The sequence below is a fragment of the Melitaea cinxia genome, chromosome 13, assembly GCF_905220565.1.
Source record: "Melitaea cinxia chromosome 13, ilMelCinx1.1, whole genome shotgun sequence".
NCBI classification, from domain to species: Eukaryota; Metazoa; Arthropoda; class Insecta; order Lepidoptera; family Nymphalidae; genus Melitaea; species Melitaea cinxia.
Window position 1 is genome coordinate 2,423,143 of NC_059406.1, and position 26,932 is coordinate 2,450,074.

The window sequence follows — 26,932 nt, forward strand, 5'->3', positions numbered from 1 at the left end:
TCAAACGCAAGCCTTTGACGGAAAACAGAGCATCGAGTTCTGATACGTCTTATTCCAACGAGCCGTGAAGGAATAAGTCCCAAATGGAATTCGCAATATGCCGCAAGAAAATATATACGGTAAAACGCGGCCAAGTAAATACAGATGTCAGTAAATAAAGTCTTGTATGTTTGTGCAAAGAACTCTCCCGGACCTATGGCACAATCAGACGTTTGCATTATGCATGAAACCATCCTGAGGCGACAGATGCTTAGAAACTTCCAGAAGATTATTAATATTTGTACGGGGGTATTAAACGTACTTTGATGTGAGGGCTCACGAAGCTCGGAGTCTGCATGAAATTTTGATTAGTAAAAGTTGAGCTAATGAAATTAACTTGTCAACATGTTCTAACATGTAAGACTATTCAATCTCGGCTTAAAAGTTTCAAGTTTAGGCGTATCATATTTTGTAGGTAAAGTCTGATGGATATTTTACTTTTACTATAAATAGGTACTTTGTCAATTAGCGTAATATTAGATTTAAAATATTTCAAATTGTGTATAAAAAATATTATTAAGTATACATTTGTTTTCTTTTTAACATAAGGATTCATACCCAAAATGGTAAAAAGGAACCCGCGTAGCTATTATGCTCTGGTATCTGTATGACGGTCTATAGCACACAATTTATTCCGAATTTAGTGGCCCAATTCAATTGAAATTTAGCACACGGAATTTTGTTTGTTACTATTAACTTTAAGAAACTTTATTTTCCCTATAATTTTGTCCAGTTACCGTATCAGGGAAGAGTTTTCGTGACTGCAGAGATCATCTTAAAATCTGAGGTTTTATTTGTTAAGCAATTACAATATAAGTCTTCGATTAAAGAATGAAATCAATAGCCAATGTCATTAGTTTTCGACACAAACGTTGCGTTGATTATTAGAAAACATTTTCGATCATATTCTTTCACGTCATTTAAGATTAAGACAGGGTACAAATCCTCAAGTTAGCGGTCCAAGTGGCACGTAGTCGTTCTTGAGATCTCTCTATTGTATCCACTCCTGTCGTACGCCAGCCAATCAATTATAGTACACGCGAATGCTTTTAGCTAATGCAACGTACCGATATATTTCTTGATAAAAGATTTGGCACTAAGACTTATTGAAAATTTTTATATCGCGCAAAACGCAACGCGATGACATTTTTATGAAAACTTTAAAAATATCTCTCGATTTCTAAGGAAACGACAACGTTTCGTTTACGTTTCTGTCTTTTGGCTTAGTGCTCAATCTGCTGTATAAGTACCTACTGTCCTGATTTTAATGAACTTTTGCTTGTTACTTACAATTTTCGTATAAATATTATGGTGCATTCTTAAAACATTAAAACTACACATTGTAAAGACATACTTATTGCTGTAACTCGAATTTTATTATGTATTATATCTTTTTCTAAAACAAAGTTCTAACCACTTTTCACTGGCGCTCATTTCATGTGTAAATTTGAAATGTTTGATATTTTGTCTATAACAGAGTGAAAGTAAAAACTATACGGGAAATGTTTCATGTCAATCACATTACTTATTTTTGGGTGGATCAGGAAAAAAACAAACAAGAAAAAGTTTTCTCGTAAAATAGTAAAATACATGTCATAACATCGATAACAATGAAATGTTTAGTTTTTCGTTTCATTTTGAATATGTCATGGAAGAATTTCGTTTAGTCTTTCTTAAGAGTTGTAAAGTATTCAGTTGTCTTATACGTTTTAATATTAGTATCTTCATGAACAAAACTGAAAATCCTCGACGATCAACGAAGGCAAAACCATGCAGACCATTTTGTAATTCCATAAGATTTAAACGTTAATATCTTTTTTTACTCACATAGAGTTTCGTAAAATGAATATTATAAAATGTCTGCTGTAAAAGAGGTTGGAATCCAACAATTGATGCAAGGAGGCATGTTGAGCCAATTGGAGCGAATTCTTAAGGAAATTCGAAAGCATTTCAAATGAATTTCTAGAATAAGAGCAAGTATGTCGTGACTTGTCGGAGTATTTAACCTCGTTTTTTTATTATAATGGACAAAGAAATTACATTAATATTCTGTGTCTGAAATATTGCTGAAGAATTACTTTTGGGGCCTTAAATATAGTTCATAGTTTAATCCAATTATTTTCGTGACATGTAATCATTGTAGCTTGTTAAAGGTTAATTTAATTTGAATTTAAAATACTTCATTTAATGGTATTAATGACATTGGATAACACGCGATATATAAATATTTTGTCAGGTTTCTAGCACATTTGTTTAAGCTACTAGAAAAAAAGTCGCTAGGCTTTACTTGGGAATTTTATTGATTTGCTTTATATGTCTTTACTTCTCGCTTACTTTGAGTTTAATTAGTCACGATGATGACGATAAAGCTTGAAGACTTAAGAATTGACTTTGAAAAAGTAGTATTATAAAAGTTGTTAAAAAACTCGACTTGTGATTTGAAGGTTAATTTCTGTTAAAAATTACATCAACATTCGACGCGAAAATGAATTGTAAATTTTTAAGTTTTGTTAGTGTATCTAAGTTACTGTTATTATTGTTTACAATCAATGATGTTAATCTTAGGTTCAATATATTATTTGTTACAGTTTTACGCACGTGCCACCTTGTACCTAACCATGCTTAGTTTTTTTATTCATTGTAATTTTATTTTAAAACTTAAACAAATATTTTAATAATTTATATTTATTAAAGTAATGAATTATGTCTATAATCAAAGATAAATATATAAAAAGCCATCTTCCCTGAATATAAATTGATAACGATAGTGTCTATATATGGATTGCTACATTAGAGAAATAATTTGTTCTCATTTTGCACATCTAAAATCCATTAGGTTCAATCGAACCCAATTATATTCCTTAGGTAAGTCGGCAATTTCTGTATCGTCTCAAACTCTGTATTGAATAACGTATGATATTTATTGTAGCTATGTATTATTTTTTATATTTGATCTAGTTTGACATTTTTTTAACCATTTTAATCATAATTATATTTCAAATTGAAATGAGAATTTTTTTCGGTTTTAAACTGCCGTATTTTTTTTCTTGAACTTTTAACAATACTTAGATTATAAGCAGCTACGTTTTGTGCAATAAATATTCAACGAGGTTGGATAACCAACACTGCTCTTTTTAATTATTGTCAGTTCTCTTCTACTAATTTTTATCTTTTGAAACTAGTACATACGTTTGACTACTCTGGTACTGTAAGGATTTATACTGCCATGCTTAGGCAGTTAGCGTTTTAACTGCTTTTATAACATTTTGACACCGTTATATTTCTTGTATGTTTAAAATAAAACCTCTTTCATCATCACTTTAGCCTATCACAGTCCACTGCTGGACATAAGCTTCTCTAAGTTTGCATCATCTTCAGCCTGTGTATTTGAAAGCCATCAGTTATTCAACTGCTGGCTTGGTTTGTGACTGTTGCGTTGGCGGTAGCTGGTTCGATTCCCGCACATGACAAACATTTGTATTGGCCATACAGATGTCTACCGTGGTTTGTGTGTTTGTGCAGTCCTTGTAGGTCTCCCTACCTCTGTGTCTCGGAGAGCACGTTAAACCGTCGGTACCGATTGTTATCAAGTACACCAGATAGCGATCGTTACTCATAGTAGAGAATATATCTGCCAACCCGCATTGGAGCAGCGTGGTGGGTTAAGCTCTGATCCTTCTTCTACATGGGGAAAGAGGCCTATGCCCAGCAGTGGAATATTACATGCTGAAACGTAGCGTGTACATAATTTTACAGTCTTAGTTCTGATAATTTAATTACAATATTACTAATTCTAATTCGAAACAATGGACATTGTGGACAAGGACTTAGGAGAAAGTTAGTTTCGCTACTCCATTGTACCCTTGAGTACCAATTTATACATTTCATATAGACATCTAGAATTTCTGAAGCAGTTTGGAGTGCCTCGCTTTGTATTCACACGACGCTTGTACTGTGGTATAAGAATACGAATTTAGCACAGGATGGAATTTTATAGTATACGTTAAGACATTTTTAGGCCGGTATGTTTTTAGAATAGATTCTTATTATAGATTCTTGAAAACGGGTTGGGATAAATATTATTTTGTATTTTTTACTGTTGTATTCTTATATTATTATATAAATTAGAAAGTAGACAAATCGATAATTTACATAATTGCGTGTTAATCCTTTTGTCAACATTCTCAGACATTAGAAGAAAACTGTAAGTTGCAGAATCCAACGAATATTTAATAGTATCAGTTGGATTTGAAGAATATTTATCATTCTTAAGGCAGTGTTAGTTTTATCTATGTCCAACTGTAAAAAAGGAACAAAAGGGAAATGTAGATAGGAACGAAAATTAGAAGCTATATCCAATTTCAAGGTTCGACTGACCGAAAACAAATATTTGCACAAATACAAATATTAATCCCGAACGGGCAACGAATCCGCAACCGTGGTGTTTGGGCACCTATATGCACTAATACACCAAAGCGACTGTCAGTAACAATATCGCACCTTTAAAGTGAAACCGTTACTAAACGAAATTTTTCATGAATTGAGTTATCAATGCCATCTGTCTAAAATAGACTTAAACTACAAGATAAGCTTGTTTTTTCTTAAAAATGTCGTATTTTACGTCATCTAGCGGTAAATTAAAGCGTTACTAAACCGAGCTATGATCGGCTCACTAAATACAATATTGTGTCTTTACCAGTAAGAACACGATCGTAGACGAGTGACAACGAAATTTTAAAACAACAGTGCTATTATTTGTATAAACACGGCTGCAAGTCACAAAAAAGGTAAGTTATGGATTTTTTTAAAATAGGTATAGTGTTTTTATTTGTTTAGACACAGTTTTCGTGTTATAAATTTACGCAATTCATAATTCAATTTCATTGATAAAATGTTACAGTTTGTAAAATCACAGTTTACCTTTATTTTTAAGCAATTCATCCAATACTCGATCCGATACTCGAGAAGAAAATCTTATTGTACAAGGTCCTAGCAGTAGAACAAGATCCCATTCAACTAGCTCAGAATCATCTTCGAGTTCATCAACAATAAGTTCAAGTTCATCATCTTCATCTAGTTCATCTGAATCGGGTAAGGACTTTTCCCCCGATGAAGCAGATTGCGATCCTGATTACGTACCTAGGCATATATCATTTAGCCCAACACCTCAAAGTAGTATTTCTATGCAACTGTTAGTTGAAAAAAAAAGGATAATTTGGGTTCTCCAAAAGATAACAGAACTCCGAAAAAACGAAGTCGCAAAGGGTTTAAAAAACTATCAGTGATGCAAGATGCTAAAAAACTTCGTAATAGTGGTCAGCAATATACTTCAGTTTCCAAGTATAAAAAAGTCATGCCAAAGAAGCAGATAGGACCACCGTGTAGGGAAAAATGTAGATTAAAGTGCAGCGAAATAATCAAACAGGAAGACACCAGAGTGGTTGCTATATAATATTATACCATAATGAACAAATAAAATTAATTGTAAAGTGTTACTATAATAATATAAATCACGATAAAGAATGCTGTAAATAAAAAAAAAATACTTTTTTAAATCACATGTCATAATATAAACAGAGATCTATCATAGGATCTCATTAAATACCTTAAAGAATCCCGAACTCAGACTCTATTGAGAAAAAACAGTGACTTTTTTCTAATATTCGCTCTCCTGTAAAATTTCATAATTTCGTTTAGTAACGGTTTCACTTTAAAGGTGCGATATTATAACTTATTCTCAAATCTAAAGCAGTTTTTACTAATCATAGAACGAATGTGTAAAGAGAATATGAATGTGTAACTGTTTCTCACGTTCAAACAAAAGTATTCCAACTCTCTGATAAGATTTCCTGTATTTACCTCTTACTCCTGAAGACGTTGAAAGCGGAAGTAAATACGGATGTCCTGCGGCCATGGCACTTTGTCAATATAAGTCAGATTCAATTTATAACTTTGGTGTGAAAATTTCTCGGTTCACTTTGAAAATCTTATTTTAATTTGTGTCATCTTACCAATAAATTAAAGTTGAGTTTTGTCGTTATTTATTGCGTGATATTCATTTTTAATTACGTACATATGTAAGAAGTTTTATTTATTGTTCATTTGTGACATGAACTTCAAATTTAACGTTGCTACTATTATTATTATTACTAGTTGTTACGAATCGCGCCATCTCTTGACGAAGTGAACAAACCAAAACATCGGCATCGGTGTGAAGTAGCAGCGGACGGCGCGCCCGAGCAGCGACGGTGTTCAAGACGTCCACTTTTATTATAAATTCGTTGATCATTTTGTACTCGTCAAAATTTTAATTATTTGAAACTAACAAATTACTGTACAAAATCTAGAACTATAAACGTTTAAATATTTGTCTTGCATCTTATTTAATTTTGTTACTATATATACCACATGTACTGTGTGGCTACGGTACTAAAGAATATAGCCACCTCCTCTCTTCCCGTGGGTATCGTAAGAGGCGACTAAGGGATAACACAGTTTCGCTACCACCTTAGAACTTAAGAAGCCGACCGGTGGCGGGATAACTACCCAACTACTGGCTTTGAAATACACAGGCCGAAGACGGGCAGCAGCGTCTTCGGTGCGACAAAGCCAGCCCTGCGGTCACCAACCCGCCTGCCCCGCGTGGTGACTATGGGCAAAATACATGAGTTTACGTTATTTTTGGCGTAAACTTGTGGTGGCCTATGTCCAACAGTGGACTGTATAGGCTGTAATCATGATATACCACATAATATTTTGATAGATCAAACGGTTCCTATTACTGAATTTTTCATAACAAATGATTAGCAGGCATGGACCGAAATACATCAATTGAGATAGGTCAAAAAGTATGGCAAAACACATGAGTTCGTGCCATATTTGGCGCTAAATTGTGGAGGCCTATGTCCAGCAGTGGACTGCAATAGGCTGAAATGATGATGATGATGAAAAAGTATTTTATTGAAATAACACGTTATTGGGTAACTTACTTACCGTTACTGGATTGCAATTGACCTATCGAATAAAGCTAAGTAAACAACAAACAGAAAGCTATCACATTCATGATTAGTTGCGTAATTAATTTCATTCCGGGATTGATGCCTCTCTCTGATGACGCGCCGAATTCATCACGTGTGTCCATCGCTTATTCAAACATGAAACGGTTTTACAAATAAAGTTAAATGTACGAACAAAAAACGCGAATAAATTCTTGTTTTGTTATTTACAATGTAATAAACGTCGTCCATCGTACAATAAATGCACGGATTAAAAAGGAATGTTTGCGCTTTGATAGTGTTTCAACTTCCAATATTGCTATGGTAATATGTTTTAATCGTGTTTGCTCGCAAATGAAAAAAAAACTGACTTAATTTTACATAGACACAGTACAATATAAGTAGACAAAAATATTAAATTAAATACGCATTATTAGATATAACTCAAAATGTATCCGTCAGATCTCGATCACATTATTTAAATGAGATCATATGATAAGCACCAGCTATCGATCAAAAAAGAATCATCAAAATCGGTTCACCCGCTGAGAAATTACACACATGAAAAATACACTTGAATTGATGATCACCACCATTTTTGCAGTCGATTAAAATGGTCTAAAATATTCTCATATTTTTAGTTTCAAAATTTCGGAATATATTAGATCGAATGGATGTCTCAAGCAGATGACGTGTTCCAATTTCCAATATTACTATTATGATGAATTAAAACAAAGTTGTTTAAGGTAATTTTGGTACAAAATATTGTCATAGTTTTTGGGATTAATAAAATATAATTAAAAATAGATAAAGTATTAAAAGCCATTTAATAATTTACTTTATTCGAGCTACGTCATCCCTTATACTTGCAAGAGGAAAATTAAAAGATACTGCACTGCAATTAAACCTATATAATTATTGTATAATATACTTTTTTAGCTGTGTAAGAAAGATAATTGGATCTTAAATCCAAGCTTAGAGTTCTTATGGTGCTGACGCTACCTCCATACTAAGTATAACCTTTTCACAAAAAAAAAAATTGTACTCCCATCCTTTCCCTGATTTCAGTTTGCTTTTACCCTTTTTACGCCCATAACCAGGAAAGAGTTTGTGGCTCAAACAAAAAAATGTTACCTATGACCCGAGGTTTAAATTAAAAATAAAGTGATTCTTTTATGAAATAATTCTTACCTTATTTTTATAACCTCCTTTGAATAGTGGTGCGAGTTACCATTACGCTGTCGACTGCGAGTTCCATTGCCACTCAGAACAGGAATTTTTATTTGTAGTTAAATAATATTTGTATTTATAGTTAAATAATTTTGTTGCGAGCAGCAAACGAAAAAAAACCCAACGTCAATTACATTGACTACTTGTACATACAAAATGAGTATACGAAAAATTAGTCAAGTAAATACGGGGGTCGAAAGATTAATTAAAAATTAGTTATCAGGTGTCGATCATATTTAAATGGGACTACAAAACAAGCATCAGCTTTCAATTAAATATAGAATCATCGAAATCGATTCACCCACTAAAAAGTTCTGAGGTAACATACATTGAAAAAAAAATACAATCAAATTGAGACCCTCCTCCTTTTTAGAAGTCAGCCCATCAGTCGGTGTACGACTATATTTTATTATTATATTATTTTTCAACTATAGCAACCCATTTTTAATACAAAAATAAATCACAATATTTGTTTTAAAGTTCCTGAGATTTGAGCTTACGAACAAATAAACTATTCTAATTTTATAACTTAAAAAAATTAAATAACAGTCGAGTTAGTCCTCCCGTGACCATGGTTGCTGTAAAGTATCCGAAACGTCGGGCATCTAAAAAACTTAATAAGCCGCGATTAAATCCGAAAAAGTTGTTTCATTATGAAAATTAAATAAACTTGAACATTCACGTATTATTTCAATAACGTACCTAACCTACATTTTGTGATTGTTTTAAATCAATTTTTACCCAACGTTGCGCAGTAATGAAAAGGATAAAAACTAACGTGCCTCGATTAGATTGGTCTGATTAATAGCTGGCCATAATGACTGAAGCAATCATAGCGTTTGTTCATGTAGTAATAGTGTACCTACTATGTTTAGTGTTCAGTCGTATCGAGCAGCTAAGCGAAGGACAAAGCTATAAAGCGATGTTATAGGAATAAAAATATAAATAAATAACAGTGAATATTATTTCAATAAGAGATACAGGAAATGTTTGTTTAGCTTGGAGGTGGTAGCTTCACCTTAACTATATTGAACTTATTGAAGTGTACCTGAAGCCTACTTAAATAAAGTAATATAAGATTTTGTCTTTTATTCTGAGAAGTAAATCTACTATTATGTAAAGATGATCAAATATAACGTATAGGGTACCGTTACATTATTTTTAACCTAATTTATTTATATAAATTTGTTGTGAATATTAAATGAAACCTTTTTTTAATGGGAAAGACTGATTTTTATCTTGGTTGGTTAATCTTCCAAGCACCCTTTCTTGTCAATCAATAGATCTTGTGATACAAATATTTACAATATATAATGAGTAAACATTCGAAAATTTTATTCTTATAATTAAATATTAATTTCTTAATATGTCAATTTCAACTACAATTATTCTATTTATCTGTTTTAATCGAATGTAATTTTAGAACAAATTACTGTATTAATAGTAAATACACGTTGAAATTAATTTATTTCCCGCCCTCAACGATAAAACGCAGAAAAAATAATTGAAGAAAACGTTATTATGAAGAAAATGTTCTTTTTTTAAAACAGGTTTTTTTTTAAGTTTTATAAAGAACGTAATAATTTATCATTCCTCAAAAATGACTCCAAATAAAATGAAAATATAATAACATAACTTAAATTATGTTGATTGAAACAGTCGAAGTACGGTAGCGTTTTATGAAACATAAATATGGTTTTATTTAAGTCAAGTTTTTGCGCTAATAAAATGTATAATTTAACGTCGAACGTTTAATATCGTAAAATAAATTAAGTAAATATAATTTGAAATCAACGATATAATACTCCTTGAACATGCAACCAATTTCTATTCAAATTTAAAGGTCTTTAATTCAATTATATATAACCGCTTTGCGCGAAAATTTTATGAGGAAATTTAGTTGTTCTATATACAAATGTAATTATAATCTGTTCACTGTAACCCGCGTTTCAGCCGCGTTAATTTATGGAAAAATTGTACTATAATTGGGTTTGCTCGCAAACGAAAAAAAAACCGACTTTAATTACATCGATAAGTAATACAACGTAGGTAAACGAAAAAATAGGCAAGTAAATACACGTTATCAACAATTACTCAAAAAGTCGTAATCAAATCTCAATGAAATTTAAATGGTACATCAGCTTTCGACTAAAATAAATATCATCGAAATTGCTAACCCAGTGAAAAGTTATGCGGTATAATAAATACAACGTAGGTCGACGAAAAAATAGTCAAGTAAATATGCATTTATATCTATAATATAAAAATGAGTCGCTGAATGTGTTGCTAAGCGCAAAACTCGACAACGGTTGGACCGATTTCGCTAATTATTTTTTAAAAATATTCCTTGAAGTGCGAGGATGGTTCTTACGGAGAGAAAAATTAAAAAAAAAAAAAATAAATTTCCTGCAAAAGTCTAAAAACAACACTTTTCTATACTCCCATACAAAAGATTTGTGAAAATAAATAAAAGTCAATTTGAACTTTAATACCATACGATAAAGTTTGTGTTAGGCGATACGAAGTTCGCCGGGTCAGCTAGTTAGATATATAATTCAAAAAGTAATTCATAGATCGCAATTTAAATGGGACCAGATGACACCCCACCTTTCGATTCAAACAAAAATCATCGGTTCAAGTTCTGAACCACACACCAAGTTCTGAGTCAAGATACATTTAAAAAAAAAAAACAATTGAAATTAGAACCTCCTTCTTTTTTGGAAGTCTGTTTAAAATATTATTATGACCTCTCTCGATAAATGGACTAGGGAACACAAAAATAATTTTACAATTCGAACCGGTAGATGAGTGCGTTCAAATAAAAAAACTCTTCGGCTTTGTAATATTAGTAATTATGTGTATACTTTTCCATCAATCAGTATTTTGTAAATGCAATAGAAAAACCGTCAGCGTCGGACCACGTCCTAGTTTTACTAGGCAGTCACAGGACTGTCGATCTGTAGTAATAATGAAAAATCGCCTGTGGTATTATAATAATGCATGCATGATTTACAAAAGGCATAGGCATTTTGAACCCGTGGATGTAAATTTTTAAATAATAATAATAATATTAGTATAGATTACACAATATTAGAAGCAGAGTAAGTAATGCATTGGTAAAAATAGTTGAAGTATTTTGCGCGATGAAAATGTTTTATTTCCTTTATTGTTTTCTAATGTTTACGCGAATTTTACTCATTTAATTTTCATTTCGGGAGGACTGAGGTGTCAGACGTCCTAACGTTACAAAGTTATTCGAAACTACCCGACATACATCAATATTTTATTTAGTCGTATCTACGCAGAATGTGCTAATTGAGTCTTTAATCTGTGGTATATTATGCTTGGTTTTTGATTTAATTATATTAATAATGGGGTCCCAAGCAGGTGGTAATTGCCAGCCATCTTCTCTATTGAAATTGGAATGTTTTTAATTTCAATAGCCTCACGGATCATCCTTGGTTACTGTAAAGTATCCGAAACGTCGGGAATCAAAAGTTAATAATAAACCGCGATAAAATCCGAAAAAAGTGTTTCATTAGATGTTTTATTTCCTGTTTAGCAACAACGCGTATTTTACTTCATAAACAATCATTCAGTTACTATAGAAACAAATAACAATGCTTAGTAATTATAACATTAAGAGGTCATTCTAATTCTTAAAATTATTTTTCATATAAATATATCCAGATAGAGAGAATTCGTAGTAAAGCTCATTTTTACCCATATAGCGTATATGTCTCTTTATCGCGTCTGTAAAGACAATTCTGTTTTAAAATGTAATAATAAGCGATTTTCATGTATTTTTTTTAAATTCCAAGTATATTGGAACTCTATGCACGTAAAGTAGCGTGACGGATCAGTCTTACTTAGAAATGGACTGTTATTTTACAATACTTATTGTATCAGCAGATATATGCAGCGTAGCATCGTGCTACTTTAAGAAAAGCAGCACTACGTGGCAATAAAATGAAAGGATAATACAAAAACCGTGTGGTGTCGCGGGACACCAGATAGGAACGAAGTTCCTTGTTATAAAATATTAATTTCAAGTTATATTCGAGGTATAAAGAGAATAATTATTCGTATATATATTTTTTATTGTGATCTTTTTATCCATAAAAAACGTACAAAATTATCTTAACAACTTTATTTTATTTACAATTATTTATAAAAATACATAATATATATCGAATGACATAATAATAATAGCCAACTGCAATAATAATAACAATCATCACAAACCTATACATTAGACACTGTATAGCCATCATGCATGACCATACATAAGAATCTTAGGCTTTTATTTAACGTTACGGACTTTTTTTACCGGCTAGGGTACCCCCTCGCAACGCCCCACAAGGAACCTCGTTCCAAAAAAAAAAAAACTATATACGAGTATGAAATTCTTTTTAAAATCACATCGTAGAAATAGTGAATGATAAATGATAAAATTTTTATGATAGGAGAAAATCGTGAAACCACTTAACCGCATAAATAAATACCATTATCATAAGGAAATTCAAGCACACCTGTTATAGTGGTAAACTTACGCTTCGAACAAATTTATTCTCGTTCCTGAGCGTCTGGTTTGACATTGGCGATTATGTGCAAACAGAATTTTGTATTAGGCGGAACAATTTTATTGCTATCGCGAGGTTATTGTCTTTTACTGGATATGATTTTAGTAGATTCTTGTGTATGTAATAATATTTTCGACTTTCTTACAATAATAATTTCGTTAGCGTAGTTTGAAACGACTGTATATTATTTGTTTATGTAATATGTGCTAATATATGTAGAAGTCTAGTGTAGACAGGCGTGTGCCGGGTTGTCGCCTACACAGCGGCGGTTTGCGGGTTCGATTCCGCTCGGTATGAATATTTGTGTAAATGTACAAATAATAATAATAATAAGATAAGATTTATTTATTTTCTCACCACAATATTGCTAACAGGACATTAGATAGGTACATAATAACATGAGCACTAATATTGTGGGAGACTGGTGCCTAAGCTAGGCTCGAGGCCTGTGTTTCAGGACACCAGGTCTCCACCCCTTAAAAAAGTACATTTCAATTCTCATCATACGGGCATTAACAATTTTGTTGTAAACAATATTATATGAGATAGTAACTTTATATATCTAAGGTTAGTATATTTTATGTTATTCGTGGTAAGATATGGGTTAGGTGGTGTGTGTGTGTGTGTGTGTGTGTGTGTGTGTGTGTGTGTGTGTGTGTGTGTGTGTGTGTGTGTTGTGTGGGTGTGGGTGCTAGTATGTTAGAAGTACTCTAAGTAAGGGCAGAAAGAATCGCTTCCGTGTCATCATAGTTCAGTTTCTGTAACCAGTCAGTTAATTTCCGTTTACACCTATTTTTAGTGAGGTTGTATATAGGCAGAAATCGATTGATTTTGTTGTACAAAAAGCCACCCAAGCTGCAAAAGAATCGCTTTGAGAACCTTGTGGAAAACTTGCTACACTGTACAGGATTGTACCGCCTTTTGGCGTCTGACACTGACGGGTGATATTCAAGAAGTGTGTGTTGTCTTAGTAGGGTGTCAAGTATAAACAATTGGCGCACCGTTAAGACCTGGCACTCTTTGTATAACAATACAGTGGGGTAACGATACGGTTTAAATAATGATACCTTCAGTATAGCTCTTTGCGCTCTCTCCAGGTCAATCAGTCTGGTTTTCGGTGCACCACCCCAGGACGTGATGCAATAAGTTAGCACCGATTGAGCGAGGGCAAAATAGACAGATTTCAATCGGTTAGCATCCAAGACATTTCTTATTGTTTTAAAGACGTATATAAGTTTTCGTAACCTGTTAATAATCGCATCTATATGTTCGTCAAATCTAAGATTATTATCAATCACTACTCCCAAGTATTTTACAGTCTCTTTTTTTTGTAAGCATGTGCAGTCGCATGTAGCGTTTTGTGGTTCAGAACACGAGTGAACTTGTATGGCGTGAGTAGTAGACTGTGGTACAATGCCTTTAAAGGAGAAAGTGATGTAAGTGGTTTTCGCGCTATTTAAAGTCAATAGGTTTCCTTGTAACCACTTTGAGATAGTATTGAAACCCGACTGAGCATACCTGTATGTTTCGGCCCATGTATCTGCAGTGAATAAGAGAGCAGTGTCGTCGGCAAAGCTGATTATTTTGCAACCAGGGAGGGTGAGCATACTCAGGTCGTTGATGTAAATAAGAAATAGAGTAGGTCCAAGTACGCTACCTTGAGGCGTGCCATAAGTCAATGTACGCTCGCTACTGATGTATTCGTCTATTCTAACTCTCTGGGTACGCTCACTCAAGTAATCTTCAAAAAGGCACAGAGGTACACCTCTAATCCCCAGATTTTCCATTTTCCGGATAAGGAGGGGTACAGAAACCGTGTCAAATGCTTTGGCAATATCCAGGAATATACCCAAGACTTTCCGCCCTCCATCCATCTCTGATACTATAAAGTTGGTAAGTTCATTTACAGCATCAGAAGTGGATCTGCCCGCACGAAAGCCAAACTGCGCAGGTGAGAGAAGATTGTTCTTTTCCAGATAATTAGTAAGCCTGCTATTCATAATCCGCTCCAGTATTTTTGAGAGAGCAGGAAGTACGGCTATTGGCCTATAGTTATTAACACAGCCTCGATCCCCACTCTTATAGATCGGGTGTATGATGGCCTTCTTGAACACCTTAGGAAATTTGCCTGTAGAGAGCGCAAGGTTGCAAATGTATGTTAGAGGTGGTACTATAGTGAGTTCGTGTTTTTTTAATAAGTTGCTGGAAATGTTGTCCCAACCCTTTGCACAGTCACTACGGAGTGCCCTCAACAGCCCAGTGACTTCCTCCTCGTCAGTTGGCAACATGACCATTGATTGCGGGTTTATATTCTTTACCAAGGTGTTAAGTGGTACATTCTGTGAGGTTATATTTTTCTCCGCAAGCTGCTTACCAATGTTAGAGAAAAAATCATTAACAAAGTTTATCGAGAGATTCGGTGTGGCTAGTGTATTCAACAAATTAGTAGATGTATTTTCTTTATGTTTGGTTCTGCCTGATATGTTATTTATCACTGACCATAGTTCTTTTGGGTTTCTGTCTGCTTTGATTACTGCTTGTCTATCATATTCTAATTTAGTATTTTTTAATAGCCTATTACAAAAATTTCTGTACCTAGAAAAAGTGATTCGCAAGATCTCATTACTAGGTGCCTTTTTGAGGTTTTTATGTAAGGCGTCCCTGTGTCTGATACATCGAAGTAGACCAGGAGTAATCCATGGTTTTATGGTTACTTTTCGATTTGGTATTTTAACTGTTTTAGAATTTAAATCAATCAAATTTTTAATTAAATTTATCATCGTCTGAGCGGCATCGTGAGGGTTTTGCGTCTTATACACTTCGCTAAAGTCAAGTTTCATCATGTGAGCATCCAATTGTTCATAATTAACACGGACAACAACTTTTTTTGCTATGGTTTTAGTTACTTTTTTAGCAAGATATAATAAGATTGTGTCATGATCAGTTAAAGCAGAATGTGCGACCAAGGTAGAAGCAGGTAGCCCAGTTTTGAGGATAAAATGATCAAGACAAGCATTTTGTCGAGTGGGTAAGTAATGGGCAGGCAGCAGGCCATGTGATGCTAATAGATTTAAGTACTTATATTTGATTGTATCTCGGCATTGTTGGTGAATGTTAATATTTATATCTCCCGTAATTATAATATTTTTATAATGAGCTATATTTGTTAGTATGTCATTTAAGGAAGATAAAAAGTTGGTAATGTCTCTATAGCTCGGAGGTCGGTATATGACTAGCAGTACTGTACTAGAGTCAATTGTTATTTGAAGACAATTAGCATCCATAAAAGTAGGCTCTGTCACCATGACCCTAAGTGCTTTGTGTGCATAAACCACAACACCCTCGTTTTGTGTACGGTTATTAACCGTCTTAAAACTATTGTAGTTTGCTAACTCAGGAATATTTTGTGTATTAAGCAACCAACATTCAGTTAAGGCGATTATTTCCCAGTCAATTTTTGCCCTAGCCAGTATGGTCATAAAACCTGGCATGTTTTTTGTAATACTTCGTATGTTTTGACTTAGGAATTTCAGTGACTGGGCTGGATTAAAATTTGGTGGGATACAATGGTCCAAGTCACAAGTTGAAGATACAGACACAGAGACAGAGTCTATATTGTTAAGATTATTCTGTATTATATCGAATTTTATTATAGTTAATTATCAATTTACATTTATACAATGTTAATTTACAGAAATTTAATGTCTTTAGCAGAGTCCAACAATAAATGATATTGTTGATTCCAATCACAAACAGTCCCAAACAAGAATCGTCAATTTTTGTAATCAGTAAGAAAAGTTTTGTTTTACTATTCAAGAAAATCATTATTTTTATAATTTGAGGGTAGTATGTGTTTGTTTTTATGAGTATAGATAATATGTACTGTATTGGCTTTTTGTAAAATGTTTGCGGTGTGTATTTGTAGTAATGTAATGTATATAACCCAATGATACAAAATAAATATAATGTATATATTAATGAGTGTATTTTGTAAATAGTTTTATTATACTCGTATTTTTGTTTGTATTTATAGATTAGTTCAATTTTGCTTAAAATATTTAACAATTTGATAAGTATATACAATGCGGGCGAAATTTTAAGATACATAAATGACATGTAATGTAAATATATAATGTATATGATATGTAATGTATGTATTAATGTGTGTATTTTGTAAATAGTTTTATTATACTCGTATTTTTGTTTGTATTTGTAGGTTAGTTCAATATTGCTTAAAATATTTAGGGGTTTAATAAGTACATACAATGCGAGCGAAATTTTAAGATACATGAAGGATACATAATGTATATATATAATGTATATTATATGTAATGTATATTTTACTGTGTGTATTTTGTAAATAGTTTTATTATATTTTTGATTGTACATGTAGGTTAGTACACTATTGCTTAAAATATTTAACAATTTAATAGGTACATAGAACGCATGTGCAATTTTAAAGTACATAAATGATAGTAATATAAACCGGACTAGTCACTTTTGTTTTCGTAGCCGCGAAAGATCTTCTTCAGACTTTATAAGCCGGCCAGGCATTCCATCCTTTTCTCGTACATACACCTTGCCGTTGGCAGTCCAGCATTGCTCATATTCACTGCTTTTAACAAACTCTTTCGCCAGGTAGTGTAACCGTTTCGTCATAGTAGTGAGAACTTCTGAGATATATAGTGGTTGCTTAGGAACTTTTTCATTCACGTGGTTTGAATTAAGGCGGTTTTTCGTATTTTGTTTATTAAAGGATTTAGTTGAGCTTAGGAACTGTTCTTTAAGTTTTGGAGACGCAAATTCAACTATAACTGTACCCAACGAGTCTGTCTTATTCTTTAATCGAAAGATGTTCTGAATCTCACTTCCATTAAGCGGTTGATTGACGATGTTACTAATTTTTTTTACTGAGTTAATAAGCGTTTCTCGAGTTTCTGGTGTTGTGGACGGAAGATTTTTAATCTCTAAGGAAGCCGCTTTAATATGCTTTTCCAAATAGTCAACCTTACCCTCCAGAGCCTTTATAGTTTTTTTGTTGTTGTTGCATTCTTTTTTTAAATTATCTATCTCCAGAAGGGCATCATCGTACTTATCAGAGAGGAATTTAATAGTATTCTGAATTTCAATATTTTGTGTGCGTATTTCAGCGTTTTGAGTCCTTATGATAGCATTTTGAGATCTAATTTCGTCAAGAGCTGAATGTAAGGAATCCATTTTATCATTCTGCTGGTTTTGTTTTGTTACTAGTTGAGAAAACATACCCTTCATCTCATTCATCATTATCTCCATTCGTTCCCAATCATTATCACTACGCTTTCTCTTCCTATGGGTAGTATTTGAAATATCATCATCACCTTTATAGTCCTTGGAAGTATTTGATGTTAAGTTAGGCTCAGAGGCGTAATGAGACGACGCTGGACTATTAGGTGGGGTTCTTTTCATAGAGGAAAGCATTGGATTTATTATCTGGTGATACGGTATTTACTGACAAAAAAATATAGATAGATATGATATGTAAAAATAAGGAGCAAAACAGCTGTACTCACAAGGCCGTATTTAGCAAACGTCGGAGGGAATATTGTTATTTCACTGTCACTGCGCCGCCGCCGCACCGAACGATTCCGAGCAAGGATATCGGAGGCCGTCGGTACGTCCTTGTTGACACGAAGTTTACCGAGCGAAGGCCGGTCGTTGACACCGTTGCAATACACTGCTCGAGTCCGTTGACCGATGACTCATGCGCCTCAAATGTTAATTCAAATGTTTTATAGCCGTTGTTGAATAAAACTGTGATATCTTCTTTGTCAGTTGCTTGATTTAAAAACTGAATAGTTCAACGTGAAGCCCACAAAATAAGCTATCCAACAATGTAATTTAATATTTAAAGGGTCAACTTTTTACAACAATAAGGATTTTTAAAGCAAGACTAAGAATAGTTACGTTAGAACGCCCTGAGTAGTGCGGGGGGAATGAAATATTTCCGGTTTGGGTGTCTGTCTTTGTGGATCTTCCCACCGTGCCTCGGAGAGTAGCTGTATGTCCCGTTTGTTATCATAAATATCTGATAGCGATCGTTACTCATAGTGGGAAAGATATGTGCCAACCAGCAGTGGAGAAGCGTGATGGATTAAGCTCCAATACTTCTCCTACATGGAGAAAGAGGCCTATGCCCAGCAGTGGGATGTACAGGCTGAATTGTGATCGTGATACGGAGTAGTATATGTATTACAAGAAATGTATATGTGTCAAACGGCTGTTGTACAAAAAGGTATTACGTTCACTATCTTTGGATCTCACGCTTTTATGGGTATGGTAACAACATATTTATTTATATCAGTTTTATTGATAGCAACTGAGTCTTCAAATATAGCTTTTTAATGTGCCATTTTTAGTGATAAAAAAATCTTAAAACCTTTTTTATTGAAAGTCTAAAATTAACTTTCATATCATAAATAGTTGAGAAATCGTGAAGCATTACAAACTAACACTTACTTGACAATTAAGTTAAAGTTTAATTTTTCGCGATAAAAATTTATTCTGTATCCTTTTAGAAGGTGAAGTCTATTTTTATACTAACACAGGTCAACAAACAGACTTAATTATTTACGCATAAGTAATATTTGTATGGATGTCTATAAATTATTTTCATAAAAATAAATTGGCATATAGCTAATAATGATAATAATAAAATATCACAGGAGATCTTTTACATTGACTTACCACATGCAATGACACACTATAAAACTAACTGTTATATCAGCCCGACTGGGGAAGTATTTACCCTTACAGAAGATGACAGCTAAGTAACATTGCTTCCAAGTAGCCTCGTGTTCTTATGGTGAGCCAGAGCTCATGGGGTGGATTGGGTTTAAGGTCTATAAGGTATGTGAATCGTTTGTCATTAGTTGAATCGTAGGCTTATTGGCCGACCTAGTTGTATTAAAAAGGCTCAGTTTTAGTTATAATCATCACAGATAAAAATTTATTAAAATCCATATGTATTTCCTATATTGAAACAGTTAGAGCTTAGCAGATTGTGCTATAAAACGTTTATTAAAAGCTCTTTCTGTAAGAAATTTTTACAATCCTTCTTCCAAACTAAATCATCACACTTCACAACAAATCCCCCCCCCCCAAAGTTAAACGCTATATCAAGTCAGTAATCCTATAATTACAAGGTAATACAATATGGAACAAAGCCCACAGATCTCAATTGAACCATCTGAAATAGATTCAGGGTGAAAAAAATAATGCCCGGTCGGTCACGTACAGCGAATAAACAACCTTTAACGTTCTTACGAGCTCTCTTAATGCTTAAACCGTCGCTTAGCGTCGTCCCGGACAGTTTAGTGCGAATTTTTTGCGATCCAGCCCGCTGTTAACTCGAACTAAGAAATTATTATAGCCTATAAATAAAGTCTATTATTGCTTTATTACGTACGACATGTTATGTCTGCATGTGTTATTAACAATTTTGTCTTTAATTTAATCTCAAGATGTTTATCGAAAAAAATATATGTAGCTATACTAGTCGGCTGTTACCTATAACACAAGCATTAAGTTGCTTACTTTAAGGAACAGACGACCGTGTATTGTGTAAATATTTATTTATTTTTATGGTGTGTTAAAATTGTGAACACATGCAGAACTCACATTTCTATTGTTAATTTATTTTTACAGTATAGTCAAGCGCCGTTAGGAGAGCGGTCGTAATCATCATCAGTATTTCTATTTTAAGCAAGATAACGTCTGTCGGGCCCGTTAGTCTATATATATAAATGAATGTCTGTCTGTATGTCCTTTATAGAATCGTAAACTATGTATTTGATCATGTCATGATCTTCAGAAAAGTGTCGTGTATGAGCCCACAAAGGTTTCTGAGTTGGTACGACTAAAAAAAATAAATAAAAAAAGCGTGGCAATGCGCGCAGGGTGCAGCTACTTTATGAATAAATATTGCAATATAAAAAAATAAAATAAAAAAAACAATCAGCAAATAATTTATTCAATAATTTTCATTAAACAAAATTAATATTCATCAGCATCGAATGATGGAACGAAAATTTCGAAACACGAACGTTAAATATTCATAATAGAGTTGCAATTTGACCAAAGAACTTGACATATTTGCCACAACAATCATCAATCAATCCACGCAGGACCGCAATGCCACAAAAAGTGACATGCTGACATTTATTAGGCTACATTCACGTGTAGCCATTGCTCAGGGTCTTTAGCGCTCGGTGACAACAAAACACGTCTTTATGTCGTCATGCGACATAGGGTTATCATTTAAAAAATATTTTATGACTTAGCACCATGCTCAGGAGCATGGCATCTCATTAGCATGGAAGTATTTTGATAATTAATAATTGTGGTTGCTCGCAAACGGAAAAAAATCGACTTCAATTGCATGGACCAGATTTACTTGACTATTTTTTTGGCGGACTACGTTGCATTATACCTCATAACTTTTTAGTATATGTACCGATTTTGATAATTCTAATTTTAATTGAAAGCTGATGCTTGTTTTGTGGTCCCATTTAATTTGATCTAGATTTAATAACGACTTTATGAGTAATCTTTGATAACGTTCATTTACTTGACTTTTTTTTCATCTACCTACGTTATATTACTTTGTCGATGAAATTGAAGTCGCTTTTTTTTTTTTTTGTTTGCGAACAAACACTCTTTACTTTCACGCGTTTGACAGTTCGCAAGAGGAGATAACGTTTGTTGGATAATAAATTATGAATTTCATACAATATGAAAAAAATATGTTAATACTTGTTTGTAACACTCCAGAGAAATAAACTTTATATTTCGTGTTTACGTGTCTCATTTTAAATGAAACTATGTTGCTTATGGGAATAAATGTCAAAACATTGTTCTAAAAGTATATAAATTTATTATAACGTATTCATTGAAACAGTAAAAACAATATGTTCAATAAACGTAACAGTCAACCTTATTAGCGAAGAGTTTCGACCAACACCTTAAGAAACTATCGCATCACTTTTGGATTAACAGTTCCAACGGCCTGCATGGTGAGGGGTTCCGCAGCCTGGAGTCTTGACTTTCGCCGGCCCGGCTCTCGTGCTACCGAAGCACCAGTATTATTTATATTTTTAAGCATTTTTTTTCCTATTATAAATATTTTTGAAAGGTATTAAGTATGATAAATATAGGAATAATAAAGTTATAATTACTTTCACATTTCTGGTTTTTTTTTGTATGTATTTGACAATTCATAATTTATTTATTTTTATGATTATGTGTTTTTGTAGTCTATATTACTGTCCTTATCAAATTATTACTTTTTTTTTGTTTTCTAATTAGTTGTATTGACTAATTATTTATTATTATTTAATTGTATTTTTTTTGTGTAAAAACTGTCTACAATTTCTGTGATGTCCCAAATGAACCTGTTTATTTTTGTGTAGGCTACTACATAATACAAATTAGTTTAAACACATGCATAATGTAGCATACGTATCAATTAAAATAATTACATACACTAAACCCATCTATCACTAACCGTAAATCCATAATGACAGTTAATTTATCAAAATGGATTGCACTTTACTCATATAAACTCAGCCTTACGCCGCATGGCGTTTTGATTCCAACACTCGTGTGGAATCCAATTAAGGCTGGTTTTGTTAGCGTTAGATATCAGATACGATAGTACGGAATTGGTTCTCATTGGGGAGCTTTTAACGCGACAGCAGTATTTGTACGTGATCATCGATTCCATAATGAGTCACTAATTTAAATGGAATTTGTATTAGGGGATTGATTGAATGTATATTCATTTTCGTTTCTTTTTGAGGGTAGTTTGTCAGTAGTCGATGTTGGGTTAATTTTTTGTTGTATTTTTTTAAATTACTTCTTTTATAAATCTCTTTATTTATTTTATCGTTTGTAAATATTGAAGGAGTGTTATAAATTGTTTAAGCGATCTAGAAACTAGATTTTAATAGCTGTTCATGCGGTTTCCTCCGTATAATTTTCGATCCAAATAAAAACTATCCTATGTCTTATTCTAGATATTCAGCTATGTTGTACTGTAGTAGATATAGTTTTATTAAAATCGGTCTAGTAGTTTTACGTGAAAGAGTAACAAACAAACGTACATACATATGTACATAGCCCCTCATAAAATTTCGATTTTATAATATTAGTAGGGGTACCAAGATTAAAAGTATAGCGCTGTGTAATCTTGAAATTTTCGAATAATAATTTTTTTTTAAATTATTAATTTTGTCGTAGTATATTCGATTCATTAAATATCAATATTGCTCTTATCACAGCGGAATCCTTTCCAAGCAAGCACTTGGAAAGTAAATTTTGAATGGAAAGTTAGATCGTGAAATATTATATAATATGTGAATGTAAGTTTGTTTGTTACAATTGCACACGAAAACTACTTAACGGATCATTATGAAACGTTATACACATATTTATAGAGGTATTAAAAGTAACATAGGATACTTTTTACTAAAAATTATATGCGAGTGAAGTCACAGGTAAAGTCTAGTAATGAATATTTTTAGCATTAAATGTAACTGTTATTTCGTGAGTTATAATTATGCTTAAAATAAATTTATTAGAAATTATTTTCTTCGGCCATGTGTTGATTGCTTTTATACTATACAATTTCCAGACAGTGCTCCACTAACCCTTAAATAATTATACACACCTTTACATTATAGGCAACCCAAATATAAACAGTGAGAAAACAAGAAAAAAACCTTATACACGACGCCGCCTATAGGACTAGAACCCTGTGACGGGGCTCTAGTCTGTGCGGAGGTTAGTTTTTATCCTTTTCATTACTGCGCAACGTTGGGTAAAAATTAATTTAAAACAATCACAAAATGTAGGTTAGGTACGTAATTGAAATAATACGTGAATGTTCAAGTTGATTTAATTTTCATTATGGAACAACTTTTTCGGATTTAATCGCGGCTTATTAATTTTTTTAGACGACCGATATTTCGGATATTTTACAGCGACCATGGGCACGGGAGAACGGGGTCACGTGTCGTGCAATAAAATCCGATAAGTTGTTTCATTATAATGTGAAATATATAGTTGATGAGACCACTACACCAACGTATAGTCAAATAATAAATAATAGTCATCGTTAAAAAGCCAACATACATTGTAAACTATTCATAAAACTTGTATCTCTTACACAAGAATTAATTATTACGAAGTTTACAAGAGGAACAGAGTTAATAAGTAATAATATTATTAAACTATTCCATTCGGCATAGTTTTATGTAGCGGTTGGACGCTGGACCGAATTTAATTAACCGTCTGCAGTTGGTAGCTGGCGGACCTACCCGCTGGGACGTGGTAGCTGTGGTCCGAGTTGGAAGGATATAGCGGAAAACTTTCAAAGTCTAATCGTCTTATTGATACTTCTTATAAAGCTACTACTAGTACTAGGTCCAATTTTGTGTATAATATACGTTGTGAAAGTGTGATAAAGTGATTTTGTTTTTACACTAACATTAATAATGATCATTGTATTTCTTTTTCATTTTGTTCAGTCTATAATAATAATAATAATTTACTCTTTATTGTACACATAAAAAGAAGTTTACAATTTATAAAGTTATTTTTAAAGTTATTTCAGAAATTATTGACAATCCAATCAAGACCCTTCATCTTATTATTTATTTTTGTGTTACCCACACATTAGGGAATTCTAAACATTTTTTTTTAATATATCAAATTTCGACCGTTCCAGCGGGGATCGAACCTGCAGCTCCGACTTCTCACTTAGAACCGAATATAAAATTATCATATCAAAAATTTCGATCTAACGGGTACATCGTTGCATAGCTTAATGGGCTAAAACACCGACACGGTCAGTCGGAGATGCAGTTCGATCCCCGCTGGAACGGTCGACTTTTGATATGATATTAAAAATCCTTATGGCCCGGCCCCATATCCACGGCAAGGCGCCGTCACCGTAAAACGGAACGGCGCCGGCATCGTAATTCGGCACGGCGCCGTGGCGTTTTACGGCGACGGCGTCCTGCCGTAGCATGGTGCTACATATTTTCTTTTGAAATAGGTAACCTCCGTCTTGGTTCATTGTATAAATATATGGATTTACCAAAATTTCCTCGTTTCCGTTTCTTTTTAATTTGTCGTCTTAGTAAGAACAGTAGAAAAACCTTTTTTGCGATCCATATCTAGAAAAGCACGCCCGAGCACACAAACTGCGAAATATCAATTGTCAAGTAGCACGCGGCGCGCCTAGTGCGCGCCGTCCACAGCACCGTGCTTCGGCACGACGCCGTGAAAAGTTACGGCACGGCGCCGTGGCGTTTTATTTATTTATTTATTTATTTTATTTTATGTCACTAGGTCGGCAAACAAGCGTACGGCTTACCTGATGGTAAGCGATTACCGTAGCTTATAGACACCTGCAACACCAGAAGCATCGCAAGCGCGTTGCCGACCCAATCCCCAATCCCCAATCCCCCCAGGAGCTCTGGTCACCTTACTCATCAACAGGAACACAATACTGCTTGAAAACAGTATTATTTTGCTGTGATCTTCTGTAAGGTCGAGGTACTACCCCAGTCGGGCTGCAAACGGCGACGGCGTCAAAGAATATGGCCACCCCCTCTCTTCTCGTGGGTCTCGTAAGAGGCGACTAAGGGATAACGCAGTTCCACTACCACCTTGGAACTTAAGAAACCGACCGATGGTGGGATAACCATCCAACTGCTTTGAAATACACAGGCCGAAGATGGGCAGCAGCGTCTTCGGTGCGACAAGATGGTGGTAAGCCAGCCAGCCCTGCGGTCACCAACCCGCCTGCCCAGCTTGGTGACTATGGGCAACACACATGAGTTCACGCCATTTTTTGCGCGAACTTGTAGAGGCCTATGTCCAGCAGTGGACTGTGATAGGCTGAAATGATGAGATATATTCCCAGCAATGAAACTATTATTTGTCATTGGTTAATCTAAAAACTAGTATTATATTAAAACTTAAAAATAGTCGCTTTGAATATTTACTTGAATATCTTTTGGGTCAAGTTTATCTAATATGAAATGATATTAAGATCACTTAACTTGGACCTAACAAAGTCCGAACAATATTCAAGCAGTCACTCTTCCTACATAAGTTATTTCCCCCTCATAGTTTAGTTCCAACTTGGATTGTGGGTCAGCACAGCGTCTTGGGGATAAATATTATAGGGAAAGAGAGATTTTATTGTTTACACCGAATATTGCGTTTACCCTTGAACAATAACAACAATAGAAGGGCTTTTATTGTAAAGCTCATGGGTCATGATAGTATAATCTGTAGGCTTAATTATTTGTATATACATTTTATAAGTAACGCGGATGGTAAGGTAAGGTATAAATAACAATAAGGTATAACTAAAATATATTTAAAGTTTTTAATTTTATAAATAACTTAACGTTTAATATAAAAAAAAAACTGTATGAAAAGTTCCGACGTTTAGAGGGATTTATATTAAAATAACCATATTCTATTTCATCAGTTGACTACGTAAATCCGCAAAAATTTCATTTCGCATACCGTTCATACGAAATTCTAAAAAGGACATTTATATTTAACGTTGTTATTTCATTTTTTGGAGAGACGCCAGGTTACTTAGGCTTAAAATTTAGGTATACCTGATCTCAGTTTGACAGCGATCTAGGGACGCATTAATGCTAAAACTTTATAAAAGGTCGTCGCAAATTATTATATATGAAATAGAGACACTTAAACCATTAAAATAAAAGCTTTTATTAAATTCGCCATACACAGTAACTTAACAGGGAAAAGGCGCAGTACCTAGTAGTTTTCCCTGTTAAGTTACTATTTATGGCAAAAATACTAATGAAAAAAAAACGAATAAATACAGATTTATATAATATAGGAAACTTTAATAGCATTCTATCAAAAAAATTATTAACTAAGAGTTACCTAAAGAGATCAAATATGGCTTTAAATATCCCCCAATAAATTGAATATCGTACCTATTTATACATAAAAAAAAATTAATAAAATAAAAATAAAAAAGCCCTTTATTCCTTG

At 33.4% G+C, this 26,932-nt stretch overlaps 1 long non-coding RNA gene across 1 annotated transcript; it reads left to right on the forward strand.

Moving 5' to 3' along the window:
• Positions 1-13,939: 13,939 nt before the first annotated feature.
• Positions 13,940-25,929, forward strand: LOC123659025. Its single transcript, XR_006743959.1, has 3 exons — positions 13,940-14,177; positions 22,927-22,931; positions 25,918-25,929. It is a non-coding gene; the product is annotated as an uncharacterized LOC123659025 (long non-coding RNA).
• The last annotated feature ends 1,003 nt before the right edge of the window (positions 25,930-26,932 follow it).